This window comes from Pyrgilauda ruficollis, unplaced genomic scaffold, assembly GCF_017590135.1.
Source record: "Pyrgilauda ruficollis isolate IOZ18807 unplaced genomic scaffold, ASM1759013v1 scaffold37, whole genome shotgun sequence".
NCBI classification, from domain to species: domain Eukaryota; kingdom Metazoa; phylum Chordata; class Aves; order Passeriformes; family Passeridae; genus Pyrgilauda; species Pyrgilauda ruficollis.
Genome location: NW_024525156.1, coordinates 9,054,101 through 9,070,651, shown reverse-complemented (window position 1 = coordinate 9,070,651; position 16,551 = coordinate 9,054,101). Strand labels below are relative to the sequence as shown.

The 16,551-nt window shown below is 39.3% G+C and overlaps 1 protein-coding gene across 2 annotated transcripts in view; it reads right to left on the bottom strand.

Annotated features, from left to right (window-relative positions):
* BASP1 (brain abundant membrane attached signal protein 1) overlaps positions 1-16,551 on the bottom strand; it is a 50,965-nt gene that overhangs the window by 31,298 nt on the left and 3,116 nt on the right. The window contains exon 1 of one of the 2 annotated variants that reach the window (XM_041476019.1): positions 13,636-13,768. The exons of the other annotated variant lie outside the window; for it this stretch is intronic. The gene's annotated coding sequence lies outside the window, so the exon portion shown is untranslated. Of the gene's footprint in view, positions 1-13,635; positions 13,769-16,551 lie in introns of those variants that run through there. 2 annotated transcript variants of the gene reach the window in all.

The window sequence follows — 16,551 nt, the reverse complement described above, 5'->3', positions numbered from 1 at the left end:
AACTCACATTTCTCATTTTTACTTTGCTTCAAAGAAATCTTCAGATCATTTTCATTGCTGTCATATCTGAGTTATGATAAACATGTCCAAAAATGGTCAGCTAATTATCTTCAGTGGGTAATTAGGAGTACTGTCGAACGTGACTTTCTCCACCAATGGTAGATGTCAAGGCTTCATTTAGGGATTTGAGTTTGCTTCTTAAGATACTTGGCAAGAACCGCAACACTACATTTGAAAATGAGCAAAATCTTTTATGTAACAATGATGTGTTTCAGAGCACTAGGCCTCGGTGCAAGGGCCTTCACAGATGATGAATCAAGGCTTCAAAATATCATCAAACCCAGGCACGTCACTGTAACTGCATTCAAATACCTGCTAACCATAGCTAAGTTACAATCTCCAGCTCACGATGAAGGGATAAAAAGAAGCAACAAAAAAGTAGGAGTTAATGCATCTTCTTTAACAGTTACTTGAATATCTTAACCAGATGGTTTGTAATGATTTGTTGCTTAGCCAAGGCAGTTCAACAAAAAGTCAGGGTTTCATCTGCAGTCTAGGAAAGGAAATTTCAGGTGTCAATATGTAGTAATCTTCAGATGCAATAACATGATACTCTTTTCCTAGAAGCATGGTAAGAGAATTGTAAATTGCCACCACATTTAATCAGAGGGAATCCTTAAATAACATCTGCAAGATACCCTGTGCAGTCTTGAAGTGCTCCACAATTGTTGAGGTAGCAGCCAGTTGAAAAACAAAACATACTCTCATCTTTGCTTTCTTCTTGATGTGCATGACATCCTTCTTTAGGCTACTTTATGTGTTATTCTGTACAAAAAATTTGGCTCTTTATCTGAAATAGAAATTTGAAAAAAGGTTTTAATTTTTAACTTTCTTTTAAGATGATGTAAGAAACTTCTGAAGCAGTACAAGTTACATGTACAGTTGAAATGGAAAGTAGAAACATTGTTCCAAGAGAAAGAGGAAACGGCCTCAGAATACTTAATGAATTTTCCATGCATTGCTTCATCTGACCAGTTGCATTACTCGCACCAAACAACGTGCACTGCACCTTCTCACCTTCTAAAACTGCACATATTTTAGACAAAAAGAAAACTAAACCGATTTAAAGTTAAGAAATTGCAAGCCCCTGAAAACAGGTGATTAACGAGTCTTATCAATCACATTAGTGGCATTGCTAAACTTGGAGATTTTGCTCTTAGCTTAAAGAGATATTAGGATTTGTCTTCGACCTTCAGCATTATTTTTTTTTTTATTTCTCTGCTAGAGTACTTCATAGGAGAAATATCTGTACAAAAAATGTACTTGTTAGCTAGGACAACGCACACAAGCCAGTTGTTGAGGCCAACAATACCCCTGAAGCAATGCCTCAGCGCTAGACTGCGGAAATAGCAGAGCAACCTAAATGAACCCAGAATTTCAAGGGAGAGCTCTTTATATCCCTCTAATTGGGTGGACACATCAATCCTTGTTAGAGCACCTCAGTGATTCATTTGTTGTTTACTGAAGCATGTGCTGGAAGAGTCCACTGGCGTGCCTTTAAGGGTCACAGAGAAGCCTCTTCCATTGAAATTAAAAATCTAGTTGTCTTTAGCAGCTTTTTAATAAACAGGATTTCCATTTGACCCACATTAAAAGCTTGCTTTGTTGAGATTTAGAAAGAAAGGTTTGTCCTCGCAAAAGAGCAGAGGGAGCTGCTAACATTCAGATTAAATTTTTGCTGTGATTATGTATTACTAGCACTTGAGTTTCAGATCAAAATTCATACAGCTTCTTCCCTGTCTGAAGAAGTTCTTCTCAAAAAGTCACCTTTCTTACTCTCAGAGGCAGCAGCTTTTATACCTACTGGAGTCTCTTTAACAAACAGCTTTTCAATCAGACATGCTAATGCAGGTAAGGAGCTGGAGTGCTCCAAGGCCTCATCAGGCACAGGCTTGCACAAGAACAAGGCAAGCACCAAGGCACGCTGCCTGGCTTTAACACCAGCTACACCAGGTGCTGGTGGTCATGTGGCTACCAAAGCACAGCGTGGGCTAACTTTTTGTGTGCTTGTGGGGCTGCTTGCATGGTTTCTGCAGATTGCTGAGCCCTGTGCTGCCATGCAGCTCTTCTCTCTTGAGAGAACTCAAAACCATTAGTGCATCACAGACTCATCCCAGCAGCACCAGAAGTGTAGATAAGCAAAAAATTCACAGGCAGAGGGAGAAGAAAGCAAGTTCTGATGCAGCAGCACAGTTGTGCAGGTTCCCCAGCAGGACCATTGGGTAAGCTCTCAGGCACCACTCCTCACACCCCAGTGCTGGGAAGCTTCCCCACCAAGAAGCCACGTGGCATTGCCCAGGGGCGGTCAGGTCAGGAAGCTTTGTAAGAACACAACTTCAAGTCAAAACCTGCTTTTTTTTCAGTCTGTTCCCCTTGACCACTTTTAGTATTTATACCAGGGATGACATCCTAGCCATACACTTGTTATCTGAGTGGACATCACAGTTTATAGAAGCTTCATTCTTTCACTCAGTGTGAGTCTGCTTTACAGAAGCAAATCCACTAGAAAATAGGGGTCAGTGTCCTGCTCCCTTTAACAGAGAGAACACTGGTATGCTTTAACCTGCATTTATGCTGACTATCTGTGCTGAAGGAACCCATTAACACCTGTAGGATGGATTCAGTCTCTGTAGTGCCATACATATGTAGAAGTGTGCAAATGTAAGGCAGCAGAATCTCCATCATTACTGTCATCTCTCATGTTGCCATTTGGTGATTACTCAGTTATTTAAGACTAAAGAGGGTCTGTTAGATTTTACAAGCATTTCTGAAAAGCTGTGTGTGCAAAAAAAAAAAGTTTTATAACAAAAGATAAAGCTGGTATGACTACCATTGATTTTTTTAATATGTTGCTTTTATTCAATTCAATTTAGTTCAATTGAAAAGAATGGAACAAGAACACTTACTCCAGGCAAAGCAACACTGAAACTGGTACTGAAGCATGCAGGTGGAAGGCAGAACTACGGAGCACAGAGAAGTATAACATACTGGTGTCCATGCTACTGGAAGCAGTAGGGCAAAATGCATGTGAAATTCTATAGGAGGTAGTTAAAATTCTCAGAAGGATAAAATTAGCTCCCACAGAGCTTCCTCATGAACGCGGCTTATGGTGCTGCTGTGAACAGAGCTAAGTCCTGCACTTCTAAAGCTACCAAATGCATGACGGACAGGCTCCCACTTTTATGGCTGCAATATAAACAAGCAGAAAGCTGTAGATCTGATGGATGAGGTTGGTCCAACTATTCTCCACTTCCAGATAAAATCAGAAAATGCATTTACTTGCAGTTTGTTTCTCAAAAATCCCATCAATAGGCCTTTCTTTTTACTGCATTGCCTCAGGACATGGTAGAAAAGACTTCTCCCGGAGTTTTGGTAGGCAGGAAGTGTCCAATGAGTTACTGCATGAAAAGACAATATGATTGCTGGGCTCACCTCATAAAACACAGTTTTACACAAGACAGTACACTTACCTTGCTGTCCTGACAAACTGTCTCATGTTGTGCTAACAGAGCTAACTTCCCCTCCCTTGAGCAAGTGGCACTGTTTTCCTGCAGCCAAATGGCTGACACAGTAGACATAAATACAAAACCCCTGTACAAAATGAAGTGCAGATTTACAGCTGCTGTTTCATAAATACCCTAAGTGAGAAATCATAAATTATGCTGAGCAGCTTTCCACAGGATAAGACATTTCAGAAAAAGTGCTAAGTTCCTGTTTACGATAAAAAGGATTTCTTAAACCAGCACTGGTGTAGCAATTTGTTATGTGCAACATGTTTTGATTGCTGCTTCACTGAACTAATTCTATCAAGGAGTACAGCCTGTAGTCGGAACGACCTGTTTTGTAGTGGGAATCAAGAATTACAGATGAAGCCATTAAGCTAAAATACTCTTTATCTTTTGACGCAAACTATAAGTGACTCTTATATTAAACAAAAAAAAAAAAAAAAACCCGAAACAAAAACCCCACAACTCCTTTGAAGAGATCATAAATATGTATTAGTAATTAAAATGCCCCTTAATTAAAACTGATGAAACTGATGGAAATCCCCCCAAACTCCCTCGAACCAGCATTAAGCAAACACTAAGAAACTTGAAAGTCTGAACCCAAGTTTCCAGTTCAACATAACAGTTTTATAATAACAACCCACTCACTATTTTAATTATTCAAATCAAAAGACAACATAAAATAAGAATTTAGTGAGCCTTCTGTAACTCTTGCAACACCAAGATCACAATATCCCTTGAATGATCCGGCTCCTGGCCAAGACATCAAAGCGTCAAATGGACAGAAGCTCCCTTTACTCACCACACCAGTTTACTCACACCTGACTTTTACACATCAATCTTCACTCAGATGTAAACAAAAGGATTGCATGATAAACCATAAGGGTTATTGCTTGCTTTAACAGGAAACTACTTTAAAAGACTAAAAAGGGGGGGAAAAAAAGAAAGGAAAATTCAAAGCAAGCTTAATATTTGAGTCAGTCTTCATTTACACAAAATAATGGATGCAAAAGCGGCAGATGGTCATTAAAGGTCACAGTCTGAGTTCACTCAGTTCTGATTTCCCATACTGGAACTCCCTTGCAAGACATACAGTGGTGTTTGGGCACATTTAGCCCTTCATGACTGAAGTAATTCACTTACTATATTTTAAAACAAATACATTTTATTGGAAGACTTCACAATTGGGTTTAAAGTACAATTATTTTTTAAATTTCATAATGTGATGTTTCCATGTTCTAGTCACAAGATGAATCATCTTACAAGTGTGGGTTTAGATGAAAAGCATGCTTAGATGAATAACATTAAAAATCTTTACAATATTGGAATGAAGGTGCATTTAGGCTATCCAGCTAAGCCAAATTAAATAGTTTGCTGTCAAGTGGGACAGCACTGCCAGCTCTTCTTCCCTTGTAGCTGGTCTGGCTCTTAGCTGAGCCTTGTGTGAGGTGATTCAGTTCACTGAGCTGTGAGGAAAGGAGCCCAGCCAGAAGAAAAACAAAACAAACATGGGAGAGCATGAAGCCAGCCCACCCCGTGGAGCTGGTGGTTCAGGTCAGCTGTCATACCTGCACCCTTGGGGTGGAAGTATCTACCACTCATTGGTATCTATCTAATATCTAGATGGGATTAGTTCTCAAATAAGAAAAAAAATCACAGGCTGTAATGTAAATTTTAAATGCTCGCATTATGTTTTTGTCTTTAATGTAAAGTAAAATGGGACCAGCTCTGTGGGTAAGATTCATGACAGGCATTTAATTGGCAGTTGGGGACTTGAACATCTTCCCAGTAACTCCTACAAATAAAATACTGCAAAACAGCATAAGGAGTACATATTTAATTATGAATTCAAACAAAGACATTTTCTTTATACTAGAACTACATGATAAAAACCTCTAACAGTCTCCCAAAAGACTGGAATTTATGGCATTTTTATATAAACTTTCACAGTCGAACTGGTGAAAATTTAGCTGCCCCTTGCTTAAATAGAGTCACTTTCTATAAAAGAGCATGTTTCAATTCTCCCCTGCTGATTTTAGGCTTGAATCTGAGCTTTCAACACCTTGGTGAGGGCTCAGACCAGAGACATTCCCTTGCCAGTTGGTACTTTGTATAGCACAGAGCAGACAGCTCTATCAGTAGAGGCTGAGCCCGACCCAAGCAAAACAAGATAATATTCTGCTGAATATGTTTTATAGGAGACAAGACTAATACCCCAGCTGAAGTCAGCAAGAACAAGGGTTTGCATCCTGACTGTCCATGTTATATATGTCTTTCGTTAATTAACACTAATTAGTCCATACGTTTTGTGTCATATTGCATCATTTAGGTCTTAAACCTAGAAACTCTAATGAATTGTACTCTTTATTAAGTGGATAGTTACTTTACAGTAGAAAATGGAAATGTTATTACGATAGAATGGTTTGAATCGGAAGAGACCTTAAAGATGATCTGGTTCCAAATCCCCTGCCATGGGCAAGGACACCTTCTACTTGACCAAGGGCTGGGACATGCACAGCTTCTGTGGGCAACCTGTTCCAGTGCCTCACGTCCCTCACAGCAAAGAATTCCTTCCTAAAATCTAATCTAAATCTACCCTTTTAGTTTAAAGCCATTCGCCCTTGTCCTATCCCTACATTTCCTTGTAAAAAGCCCCTCTCCTGCTTTCTTATAGGCCACTTCAGGTACAGAAAGGCTGCTCTAAGGTCTCCCTGTAGCTTTCTCTTCTCCAGCATGAACAACCCCAGCTTTCTCAGCTTGTCCTCATAGCAGAGAATGTTGCAGATAGTAGTCTCAAAAACATACTCCAGTCCTGAAACACAAATTTGAGTGTTGATTTTAAAATTCATGTTTATTTTCCTTGGCCTCTCTGTTCAGTAGAAAAGGTTTCTGTAAAAGTGACTAATTGTGTCAACCACATCTGACTGATATCTGTGAGATATTTCTCTATGACAAATCAGACCAGCTCTGAGGAGTTTAAGGAGTTTATTATATTCATACATCAGCATGAATATAATACTTACATACAAAAACTGTTTTCTAGGATTTATCAGCCTGTAAATGAAGTTCCAACATGTCATTTTAGCCCTTCATCTTGCTTACCTGTTGCTTGCCCGACAGAACTCCATAAGGCAGCTGATGAAACAGGCTTGGTTGGGTTACTTGTGAACAGTTTTAACAAAACCAGATTAACCATCAAAACACAGCTGAAGGCAGCTCTGATTCAGGGTGCTACCTCAAACCCAGGACAAGCAGTGAAATCCCCACAACCACTCTAACCCACAAGCCTCATTCAATAGCTCCCACGCAGAGATCTCCCGCAGAGAAGAGGGCACTGCCTGTGTCTACACTCTACACACTCCCCACCTACCCTAGTCCATGCTACTGCACAGCAGCACACGCTTGCAGTTTATCTAGGGCACACTCCTCTTCCTCACTGCCATAATTACTAGGTGTGCTCTTTCTCATGTACAGGCCCATGAGCTGGGAAAAAAAAAAAAAAAAATTCCATTTTGCAGTACTTTGTGTCAGTTTACATGAGCTTATTAATATTAATAAGACCCAATGCCAAGGATTTTGTTTCCAACCAAAAGAATTCTAACCTAAGGCATATTGTTTTCTGACCTATCTTCTCAACATGAAAACTTCACTGCTGCACACACTTACCTTGCACAGATTGAAAAGATAATGCTTCTTCCTCTTCAGGCAGTAGAAAACTCACCTTCAACATCGATACTATTCAAATTAACCTGCCACTGGTTTCTCAAAGGAAGCAAGGAGAAAGACAGGCAGAAAAGCAGACAGATGACAGAACACTGGGATTTACTGTTCTGGTAAATGCTTTTGTATTATGATTACAAACACAAGCATTTTATATATTATATGCATATATATTATATATATATATATATATATATATATATATATACATCAATCCCAATCAGTGCTGCCCACTCAACCATCCAAATTACAGTGAAATTCTAGTAGCTCACAGCTCTGACTTTATTAGTGCAACTCAATTAGATTCAAATCACTCACTGATCAACACGAATAAAACCAGAATCAAGCCCACCACTCCAGTTCTGCTCCTAAACATGCCTCCCTCTTGGAAAGGTTCACTTTAAAAAGTGCCAACACACTGCTGTGCATGACTTGACATCCATACGTTGCTGAATAATCTAACAATTAGCAACTAAATGAAGGTGAGCATTCTCTTATCTCTAATAATACCGAGACATGGGCAACTAGCCAAGAATCCGGTACATTAAACAGAAAAACACAGGCAAAATGTGCAAGTGCTTCTTGAGAGCACACTATTTCCAGTAAGCACATGTGGAAACTAAACACCTCTTAGGCTGCTCTCAGGTAGGAAAAGATTGATTGATTGATTGATTGAGTGATTGAGTGATTGATTTCAAACACATAGTCCAAAGTAGCATGGATATAGCCCCTGGTATTGAGCCAGGAACTTCAACGGCATGCCCACCTGCATGCACAAAGATATTTGTTCAGCTAAATATTATGTTTATTCAAAAGCATTTTGAATACACCAAGGATTTCTTTAGAAGTTATATCACTTTCTAAGCTACAGTTATTGCACCATTAAGTTTCAGTCACCATGTGTTGAAAATATGTGAATAGCCTTCTCCACCCATTTGTGGAACAACCCAGCAAACACTTCTGCAGCCTAAAGATTAAGTAACAAAAGGCATCCTAGTGTCATATCAATCAGAAGTATGCAACTCTCCTCAGATGCAGTCACAAAACTTCATTCTGGGCTTGAAGAGTAAAATTTTCAAACATACACACATGATTACTTATCACTGTCTTGTAATAAAAGTTATGACCTGAAAAGCCTCAATCATTTTTGTAAGCTTCACTCCTCTTCTTGCACATCAGCCCCATTTTGAAGAACAGCCTTAAACTTACAGTCCATTTAAAGAACTCTGTCAAAAGTACTATGAGAAATCTTCATTTAACAACCTATGCTGTTCATCATCAATAAACCAAACAGCCTCTTGCCAACTTTAGAAAAGCCTTATTTGTGTATTTATTTACAAAATATACCATGTCCATAAAGCATCTTAGCAGAGAGTTCATCTTTGGATCTCAAAATTAACAGAGCTCACACACACTGCCCATAAATCAGGAGACGTGGGAAGGATTTTGTTTCAACTGAACTAATTTCTCTGCTCTCAAGAACTAGCTCACTCCAAAGGTTCACCATGTCCCTGATCACATAAACCACAAGACTGAAAGATACCTCAAGAGAAGTCAAGATATTTCCTCTCCTTGCCCCAAGGCAGAATGAGTCACATTTAAGTAATCACTCAATGGTTATGTCTTACCTAGTCTGAAAATAATCATTCGCTTCTTTACACTGCACAAAACCAATGTGCTCATTTCTCCCTTTCATAGGTCCACTCTTATTGTTTATATGAGCATCCACTTGAACAGTAGCTCTCTTTTATGTGGCATATGACCCATGCAAGTAATATCCTTAAATGTTCAAAGCACAATATAAAAAAGGAAATTCTTCGATGTTCATTTTAGGACCGTTAAAAGGCAATTTATTTTATTCTGGTTCTAAACACTTAAAACAACTAATGAATGGACCTCTGTTATCCTTGTTTTCCCTTTCTTGTCAACAAAATCTTCTTTTTGGCAATTCTGACCATATATTCTCAACAACTACCACATACTGTCTTTATTAGAAATTATTCCACAGACAAGGAATTTTTACTATGATTTATTGATTAAAAATTATTTAAATCATTTAAATTCAGCTTACTGATGATCTGTTGTTTGTTACAGAACAAAGAGCAACTATTTTCCTCATGCAGTCCAAAGTTATCTACATGAACAGTGGAAATCCCATTTCTTCTGTACAATTCAGTTACTTGCTAGTCCTTAGTGACAGAACACAGAAAGATGACTCCTTGTTTCCATGAAAGGCTTTAAATTGATTGTAAGCTGTGAGGTGTATTGCTAAGATAAAAAGATATTCCACTGTTTTAGTTAAGATGAACTCTCTGTATTTTTTTATTTCATATGAAGGTATTCCTGGCTGTGACTCTGTAACTTTGAAATACAGTCTCTTAGGAACCGTGAGCAGATTTAACCACAAATAGCTAAATGCGCCTAGATACATGAAGTTATATTTAACTATCTCCCTAGCTAATTAGATCAGGGGACCAGAATCATGTGGCTAGATAAAAGATAAGGATAAAACAGGCATTTGTAATAATTAAGTAACCTCTCTGGTCTTCTTTCCAGAGCAGGGAGTCAAGGAACATCACTAGTGAGCAGCCGATGACTGACTTCCAACCATGGATGCAGTCTCACCAAAGACACTCTTTGCAAGACAGCCCAGAAGGCTCCCTTGGACACTCTGATTTTGTTTGCTTTAAGACCAGAGGAGCTCCTTCCCAGGAGGAATCCCTAAGGCTGCTCAGAGGTGAGGTTTCCTAAGACAGCAGGGTGAGACAGGCAAGAGATTCAAGCCAGGAACCTAAAGCTTAGGAAAAAAAACCTTAAAATGCTGAGGACCACGTAGCAGACCCACAGTCAAATTCCAAGGATGTTAAAAAGGAGGTTTGGGACTAGAGAGGACTCCAGATTTTCATTCCAATGCACAAAACTTCTGCATACTTGAAACAAGCATTAGTATTCAAAACTTGAAAAGGCTTGTGGGCGGAGATCAGGCTGTGAATAAACTTTATATTTATCTATTATTTTGGCTCTATCAACACTGTAAGTTTTCCCTGCGTACAGGTTCAACTAACTGAGATGACTAGCTGTAATACTAATGCAAAGAATGTCCTTTGAGAGGGTGTTTGGGAGCACAATGCACAGCAGATGATCTAAATCAATACCCTTCAATCCCTGGCCCCCTGCTTGGGTACCCTCCACAGAGACCAAAGGCTATGTTGTGTCTTCACCCTGTAGCTACAAACTTGTCTTTCAGGATAAAAGACATATATATCTGTCTTCATGAACTCACTTGGCCTGAACATGGTCCTCACCTTGATGGCATCATACTCAGTGTTCACAGAAATCACGTTGTCATCTCCATCATTTAGAGATGTTATGTTTTATTTAGACACAATTAAAATCTAGAGCAATTAGAAGTGGATCCAAATAAAGCTTCTCTATAAAAGAAGCCCGGGCCAGTATGACTGTGACAGATACTGGCCTTTATGCAATATGCAACACAGCACAGCCACAGCTTGACAGACAAGCTTTGTCTTTTATAATAGCAAATCTTTCCCCTAAAACTGTGTTCTGGATGGTTTTTCAACTCACTAATGCAGTCTAATTATGAGCTTGCAGCAATTTAATTGTCTACAGGATCAAACAAATCTAGTTCTTCTTGAAAATAAGACACAATTCAAGCTATCACAGAAGGGCTGGGTTTGCTGGTGGAATTTTTTTTTAGTCAAGAGCCACTTTTGTTTAAGACTAAAACAATGTGTAAAAAGGAAAATTCTCTCCCTTTTCACTCAGCAGAGGAAATCACATTAATATTTCTTCAGCTGGTAAGAAGTTGAATGTTGTTGAATGCTTTCAGCTGGCAGAGCTCCAAGTTTTCCATATTGTTACAGGATTTGCATTAAACTTTGTTTAAGACCAAGTTCTCATGTTGATACGATCTCTCTTTAGTGAACAGCTAGATTTGGGAGCCATATGCATGCAAACCGTTGGGGTCTGGTAGCATGAGTTATAGAGTTTAAAATTAAAGTTTTACAAGAAGTGGGTATGGACTCGTACCTCTGAGCATTACATACGAATGCCAGCACACTGGAATTAAGCTGATGGCATAGATCTTCCTGTGTTCTGCATGTCTGCTAATGCACACACTGCTTGTTACTGTGTGATTATCAAGGTGTTCCCTGAAATAGGCTGAGCTAGTTTGTGGATGAAAATATGGACTTGCAGAAAGGATAAGCAAGGGAAATGGCTACATAGCCACCATGATAATTTAATTTAAATATAGATAAGTGAGCTATGGTAACATGGCAAGGAAGGGCACAGAGCCAAAGCTAGATTAAAAATTAGTTACAAGACAACAAAACTTTTTAATGGGATACATTTACAAATATGGACAGAGAAATATGGTATATCCCCACAGGTTAGAATGCAGTTTCTAATAAGAGCATTTAAAAGAGCTTCTTCAGTCAGGAGAAAACGTGCCAAAGAACTTGATTTTTAAGTAGAAAGGAAATAAAAGCTGCTGAGATAAATATTTCTATCTTCAGTCTGTAAATTTACTGTCATTGTTCCACAGAAACTCCTGGACAGACATTTTTTTTCTGAACCACAAATCTGTCAGTGCAGAATTTCCTTCATTCTCTATCACCTCTGTGTTTCAGATGGTGAGGCACTCGGATGTTCCTCACAGGGTCAATGGCTGTGGGAGAGCATGCAATGCCAGCTCATTTCCCTCAACACCATACTCCATATATCAACTCCGACTCAGAACACACATGGCAAGTATTTAAAGACACAATATTTATCCTGCTTCAAGCATTTGTCATCTGCTGGCTGATATGTTTGCTCTTCTCATAATGTCTTGGTAACAGTGACGCTCCAAGAGGTGTTGGCAAAGACACCGGTAGGTGATTTGCAGTCCAGTTTGAACCCTTGGCAACAGAAAGTGCCTCAGCACTGAAGGCCACTTTCAATACACTGTGGCCCAGTGGACTGTCAGCACAGTGTGCTGTTCAGTCGGGAATGAGACAACATAAGGAGTGCCACATTCCTATTGCTAGCAGCACCAATAATTTCTTCATGAATCTGTCAGTTACTGACTCATCCACAGAACAGGATGACAGCTGAACTTTCAGTGACCTAATAATCATTCTAGTGCTTATAAAAATATACTGTAATATTAGTTTTCTTGAGCTCTGTTGAGGCTTCTACTCACTATTACACGAACAGGAAAAGAGTGCACTCCAGTGAACTATCATATTTCAGTGCACATGGTGCCCTTATTTAGCTTGGCTCTAAAAGTATTATTCATTAAGGTAATGTCATCCGTTCAAGGCAACTGGATGGAAAGGATGGGCCACTATGCAGAAAGCTGAATGTTCCTCTAGATATCACTAGGGAAACTAGCACTGAATAAATCATAAAAATGCACAATACTGGTGGAACATCAGACGGCTACAAGCAGCTAAAAAGGTTTCTGCTGGTACCTCTTCACTGGAGGATGGTTTTTTTCCAGATGAAGATCTCCGAGGGTAGGAAATGAGAAAAGGGAACAGCATACAGAAGCAGAGAATGTATAAATTCCTCTTACTAAAATTCTCACCCGTGAGTTATACCAGATCCTTCAGAAAAAAAAGATATCTTCAAGGACAGCTTGTCACTCTCCTTGAACTCTCACATCCGACATGCAGCATTCTAGGGCTATCAGAAAGCTCTTAGCTATGATTGCTGGAGTTACATAGAGCATGTGTGGACTGCAAATAACGAAAGGGTTTCAACATTTCCACATTTGCTTTGTTCTGCTAATTTAAGCATTTGAATTACAGGCTCAGGGGCTATCCTGAGCACTAAGGTACCCTACAGAATCCTCACAAGCTCCTAGTGAAAGCTCCAAGCGAAATAAAGCTGCAAACCAGCAGTACTCTCCTACATCTCAAGCAAAGTGTGTAATGGAAGAGCCTGGAAAATCTGTCCTGCTTTTGAATTTTATCCTCTGGAGAACTACTGTCTCCCTTGCTTTGCAAGGCCTGTAGATCTGAAAAGAAAAGCAAGGGCCAACATGCATCTTTCACTCTCTCTTCAGTGACACCAGCTATTCTCAGTGCAAAATATACTTTCACTGGTGCAGGGTTTACATGCAGGGCTGAGTGATGCTGCTGGAGGAAAATGAGCCCCACTCTCTCAGCACATCTACTTAGGAAACATTTAGAGCAGCTAGCACATCTTCCCCATTTGCTGAAGTTTTTCTGGTGACAGCAAGAAACCCATAAGGACGGTTTTCACCACCTCAGATCTCACTGAATTTGCCTTCTTCCACCAGATCTGCACAGCTAGCTGCAAAAGTCAATCATGAACTTACCAGCACTGGCCAAAATACAGCAACTTTGCGTTACTGGAAACTTCGCATATGAAAGGAAAACGTAGAAATAATCTGAACACCTCATCCAGTGGTGACAGGTTTCACCCTGTCCTTTTCCAGACACTTAATTTTATACCACCTCTACCCTGTTTTTGTTTTTGTTTTCATTCTCCGCTAATGACGCGCTTCACTGCCTTGAGGAAGGATGATTACAGGAAGCTGATGTAGCAATTCTCTGGCTTCAGTCTATCTCAGACAAGCACATACCAAAGCATTTCTCATGGTGTAACTCTTCCATGTTGACTATGTTTGTAATTGGGTTTTCACTGTTTTATACATCTTGATTTGTGCATGTTTGGCATGTGTTTTTCTAGGGTAGGAAGATGAGAGAAACTTGCATCAATTCTACCATTGTTGATCCATGCTTTGTTTTGTCTAAATTTGGTTCATTTCTTCTCCATAGTTCAGCAATCATCTTAAATTTGTCTAGCAGATGCAGATCTACAGGATCCCACTATCCTGTAGTAGTAGTGACCATCTACTTCATCCTAAATTAGTTCATCTCATCAAGATGTAATTTTGAATATGAGCCCCTCCATCACCATCCAATCACACAAGGAAAACAGTAATAGCAGAAAATAAGTTCAAAAACTATAACGAGATTCTGTCCTTCTGCAGGGGTTATGTTTTGCATCGCACTGAGTATTTAAAGACTATTGAAACAGGAGATAGCCAGCAGCCCCCTGAATTCACTACTTGTACAGAACTAGCTTCCATTTGTCACAGAACGTCATGATGGCATAGATTTCTGTCATTAAAATTAATTCTTGGGAAACTGTCATTATAGCTACTAGGCTTTTGCCTGAAGGAAAAGATTATGCTTCAACAGTGCATTCATATACTCTTCATGCCAAGGCATCAGTAGTATTACAATCACCATCATGACATCATCCAGCAAGGTTGGTAACTAAGGCCCAGTCTCATTATACATTCAGTGTTGTATCCTTTGTAAGGACAGTAAGTCTCTAATCAAAATGAAGAAGATCCTGTCATCAGTCCTATAGTTTACATGAAGTACCAGGTCATGATGCTCTGAACAACTGCTAAGGCAGTGTACACAAAATCAAATCTTTTGAAAAGATGTTCAAATTCCTAAATGTTAAAAAGAAAAAAACCTTGGATCAGCAGATCATAATCATCTGTGGCACCACTTACCAGGCTAAAATCTAAACTATGCAACATGTGACTAAAAAGCATGTGGCTTTCCCAGTGCTATCACACTGGTGGGGTACTTGGCAGTATATACCCAAGTCAGGCAACCACACAGACTACTTCATTCCTATTCTGCAGAAGACAATACCAAACACATCAAAAGAGATCAGATTATGATTTATATCCTAAGACACAAGGTTTTTATTAATAAAACTGTTTCCTCAGAGTTAAGTTCCATTAACTGTACTTAAGAGAGAATTACTACACATCTTGCTCCCAGGCAAAACCTGACCATTCCACATGTGTTACAAATCAGTATCTCTTTACATTTATTGGTGTGCAGACGAAAGTCAAAGGATTTCTTTTCAGATTCTGGCAAGTAAGGAATCTTTCATGTTTGAGAAATCACATTGCTATCAATCTATTTCTATCTTAAACTTATGAATTGTCATACCAAATAACCAATAGATACATTTTTATATTAATCACATTTCTCCATCTTGAAGTAAGAAGCTTAGGTGGCATCATGTTTAGGGAAGAGAACTGTGAGATACAAGATACTGTAAGGAAGACTTTAAAGTCCTTTCCATTCCGCATGAGGTTTCCCCCCTTCTTCCCCCTGCATATTTTTTTAATCTTGAAAGTATTTCCTACTAATGCATGAAACCCCCATTACGCTGCATATGGTTTCTATTATCAAGTCTATAATGCTTTCAGGAATTTCTTTGATTTCTCTGGTTTTTACCTCATTCTTTTCATTCCTGATTGACACAGAAGCAGCAACCCAAGTCATTCCTGTGTATCTTTCTTTAGTTAGAAATCAGTCTCCATACTTCTCTGGCGTACCTCAAAATGGCTTGCCTTTACTGCCCTTGTATGAATAAAGGAAAGGCCTTGAATAATGGTTATTATACTCTTCATTATGTATTTGAAGATCATCCAGTGTTCTTATTTGAAGAACTAGATGTTACCCATTAAATTTACATTGCAGCCATGGACACTACACTTAAACCTATGCACCTAATTCAAGACCTGGGATTTGTGCACAAACGTGTACAAAAAAACTGCAGAATACTCTTCATAAGGATAGGACAAAAAAAAAAAAAAAAACCCAAACAAAAGCCCTCCAAAATTCTTGTTTTCAAAACCAGTAAATTAGTGCAAGATCAGCTTTCACGGCAGATTTCCAAATAATTGCTAACTCAATGGTAGCTGAGTGTCTAAAAATGTAACCACACAGAATTCACCCAAGACTTCATGGGAAGGCCTGTTTCTACCCTGCAACCAGCTTTTTGTTCCTGCCCTGCTCAGTGAGTGCCATTGGGCCATGGGTGGGTGCCGGCACAAGGGAAGAATTTACCATTGTTCATACGGAAGCCGTTGTGTTCTGCTGAAGGACTTTATGGTTCACTGCATGGTCCAAAGCTACCAGTGGAACACAGCACAAACAGAAGCAGCTTCACTTGGAAAATACAATTTATTCCACGGACTTGATTTTGAAAGATCAAAACACAAATACTTGAGGACTGGAGACAGCTCTAGACATGGCTCAGAAACTGTGGAGGTTTCATACTCTGCAGTCATAGGGTAAGGGTATGCACCAAAGACATTCCATTCTGAAATAAATCAACCTTGTATCACAGTGTTGCTTCAGAGGGTGTTACATCTCAAATGCAAGGATGTATGGAAGAGGGCCGGGGGGGG